Raw genomic sequence first — 3,834 nt, forward strand, 5'->3', positions numbered from 1 at the left:
GCTGATGATACTCAGCTGTACATCTCCACCCCAGGCCACCCCAACGATGCCCTTGATGTGATGGCCCGTTGCCTGGAGGCCGTAAGGGTCTGGATGGGGAGGAACAGACTCAGGCTCAACCCTTCCAAGACCGAGTGGCTGTGGCTGCCGGCGCCTCGGCATAGTCAGCTGACTCCATCGCTGACTATAGGGGGCGAAACTTTGGCCCCCTCGGATAGGGTACGCAATCTGGGTGTCCTCCTGGATTCACGGCTGACACTGGATGATCAGTTGGCGGCCGTGACCAGGGGGGCGTTTTATCAGGTACGCCTGATTCACCAGTTGCGACCTTTTCTGGACCGGGATGCCTTGCGCACAGTCACTCATGCTCTGGTCACCTCCCGCCTGGACTACTGCAATGCTGTCTACATGGGGCTTCCCTTGAGGAGCACCCGGAGGCTCCAGCTAGTCCAAAATGCGGCCGCGCGGGCGGTGTTGGGAGGGACTCGTCGCTCCCACGTAACACCGCTGCTGCGCGAGCTGCATTGGCTGCCGGTAGCCTTCCGGGTGCGCTTCAAGGTGTTGACCATCATCTTTAAGGCGCTCCATGGCATCGGACCAGGATATCTTCGAGACCGCCTTCTGCCACAGATTACCTCCCATCGGCCTGTACGCTCCCACAGGGTGGGTCTCCTCAGGGTGCCGTCGGCCAGACAGTGCCGGCTGGCGACCCCAAGGGGGAGGGCCTTCTCTGTGGGAGCTCCCACCCTCTGGAATGAGCTACCCGCAGAGATCAGGGTGATCCCTGATCTCCCTTCCTTCCGCCGCGCCCTTAAGACATGGTTATTCCAACGTGCAGGACTGGCCTAGGGGAAAATTTTAACGGGGTTTTAAAGCATTTTAAATTAACTTGACCTAATTCTAATATTTGTTTTTACTTATGTTTTTAAATTTGTGGTTTTTTGGGGATTAATGTTTTATCTGGTTGTTAGCCGCCCTGAGTCCGTAAGGAGAAGGGCGGGATATAAATTAAATAAATAAATAAATAAATAAATAAATGTGTGCACTAGCCTTCCCATCGTATCTGATGTATTCCACATATGTTAGATTTCGTCTTTTAGAATCTGTCCTAGCATTATTATGAACTGGAAAAATGATCTTGTTGACTTTTTCTAAAATTGTCCTAGGAATTATTTACGGGGAAATAATTGAGTTGACAATGGAAGGCAGTTGCTGGGAAACTCTCCAACAATCATTCGGAAAGATATTTGGCTAATATTATGGATTTGATCGATCATGAAAGGTTTATCACTGTTCTTCCAACTCAAAGCTTCTTTGCTATAGATTGTGTCAGCTTCTGATGTTGATTGCACAAAAAGAGTGATAGAACATTGGAAAGGGAGCGTGCATATGTGCATATATACCCATAAATTCCCTCACTTGCCAAAACTGTAGCAATGACTTATTGAGAAAACAAACTTTTGTCTTTCTTTCTCTGATGTTTCCCTGCAGGAAATATTTCGTTTCCCTGCAGGAAATATTTCGTCTTTTTTTTTTTAATTTGGTGCTATCAGTACAATTCCAGTGGGTAAAGTAGTTGTGTGGATTGTGTCACAGCTCATTCATTACCCCGTTGACACCATCCTGCCAGCAGAAGCAGCACACACCATAGCCCTACTCCTAGCTTCCCTGTGTTTATAGTATGGGGAAGATATGCTGGGACCAAATAAACTTACTGTATATAACCATACATAGCTACTGTGCTCCAAATCATTGTGAATTTTATACTGTATGGTTGTGCAAAGTGTTAACATTGACTTCAACTGAATGTGGTTATAGTTTTGTACCAAAGTTTCTCTTTGGGGACTAAAAGGGGCAGAACCCCCCTCTCTCTCCTCTTTATGGATAGGATTGTAGAACAATTGAGATGTCTCACATCTTCATAGTATTCAAAGGACCAAGTAAATAACTTACCTGTTTCAGTTTCTTGGGTTGAATTCCTGCTATCTGAATTAAGCTGTATTAAGTCCTAGAAACTACAAGCATGATAGAAGAGCTAGTAGTAAGAGCTATAATCCATGCCTAATTTTGTTTCTTCTTTTTCCAGATCTTGAAGAGCTTTGAAAGCTTTTTGATCCCCCAGCTGCCTAGCTCCCCGCCAGATGTTGAAGCCATGAGAATCTATCTGATTCTTCCGGAATTCCCTCTCTTTCAAGACTCAAAATATTATGTAAACTTAACGCTTCCTTTGGCAACGGCCATACTGCGTCTGGACAAAAATCCCAGTAAAGTTTTAGGTAGAAGATGTACACCTCTTTTCTGGGAAGGGACTGTCTTACACTGATTTGGGGACAAAATAAATCACAAATATGTTTTTGATCAACTTTGTGAAAATGCCAGGAAATACTGCCACTTATTCTTCAGGGCAGTTAAGTGTTCTCTTAAATTCCTTGATTAACTTGGGTTGAGAGTGAGAGCTAGGTTGTATGCAACGTCTACAGCACTTTCTTGGGGAGAGGACTTCCCTGTAGAGACCACGTAGTAATATTGTGGCCTTTCTTGGTTGTGGACATTGTCAATAGTGCTTTTATGACATCACCTTCCATTTCACCCATCCTGACCATCACCTCAAACTTACTTGCATGTGGAGTAACCAACACATCTTTCCGGGGTGGAGGTGGGGGGGACAAAAAGGGCTGTTTTAAGAGGTCAGAAATAAGTAGATGAGATGAAATGAGAGATCCAGTGGTGGACAATTCACAGGACTCATTTTCTTCAGCTATAAGTTGCTTTTTAGATGGCACTTGCAAATTGCTCCATTTCCTTGCATTTTTATTATCATTGAGAACCTTAACTGATACCTCACAATAATAATGCATGCAAATAGTCTCATCCAGTGTCCTTCAGATCTCTTCTAAATTACCCATTCCCTCATCTTTGTTTCATAATGCAAATATAAAAGAGAAGTTTGGTTGATGAAAGTTGAATCAAGAAGCTAAACAGGAGGCACCAAATGAATGATTTCCAAAATAGTGAAGGAAATAATGCCAAATTTCACTGTCCCTTTTAAGAAATTTTAATGTCCCCTTTACAATACGGTGCATTGCTGTTGCCTGATTAATACCTGGGCGAAGGATGCTTTTCAATGATATAGGACTATTTTTTAGATGTTAATATGTAGGATATGACCAGGCTGAGCCTGAGGAAGGAATCAAACATGTCATCAGTCACGAGTCCTTTCGTGCCCACAAGAGATCTAAATCCAGCTCAGCTTGAATTCCATTTTATTCTTAACCTTGCTAATTTCCCATGACCGTTAGTTGGTCAGATTCTTGTAGAGAGCTTAAGCTTACAATAAAGTCAGATTCTTGTAGAGAGTTTAAGCTTACAATAAATATTTATACACATTTGCAATCCATTTTTTTCTTGGATTTTTGTGATCCATTTTAGGATTCCACATACCAATACAGAGTCCATAGACAATATGGACTTTTTTTTCTATTCAGGCATTTCAACAACATGATAATGTTAAAACTTATGGAAAGCATTCAAATTTAAGAGCGAAGTCTTTGGTTCATGTTGCAATTAAATACATTTGATTCAGGAGGATTCACTTCTCTAAGATTGAGTTACATCTAATATTTTTGATTTTTTTTCCAAAAGTACATCTCTTATCACATTGAAGATACTTGAGATCCTAGACCAGTGTTTCTCAACCCTGGCAGCTTGAAGATATGTGGACTTCAATTCCCAGAATTCCCCAGCCAGCTAACTCCCAGAATTCTGGGAGATGAAATCCACACATGAAGTTATCAAGGCTGTGAAACACTTTCATAGATCCTGCAGATAAAAAAT

Source organism: Protobothrops mucrosquamatus, unplaced genomic scaffold (assembly GCF_001527695.2).
Source record: "Protobothrops mucrosquamatus isolate PMUCROS unplaced genomic scaffold, P.Mucros_1.0 scaffold14010, whole genome shotgun sequence".
In the NCBI taxonomy this organism is placed as follows: domain Eukaryota; kingdom Metazoa; phylum Chordata; class Lepidosauria; order Squamata; family Viperidae; genus Protobothrops; species Protobothrops mucrosquamatus.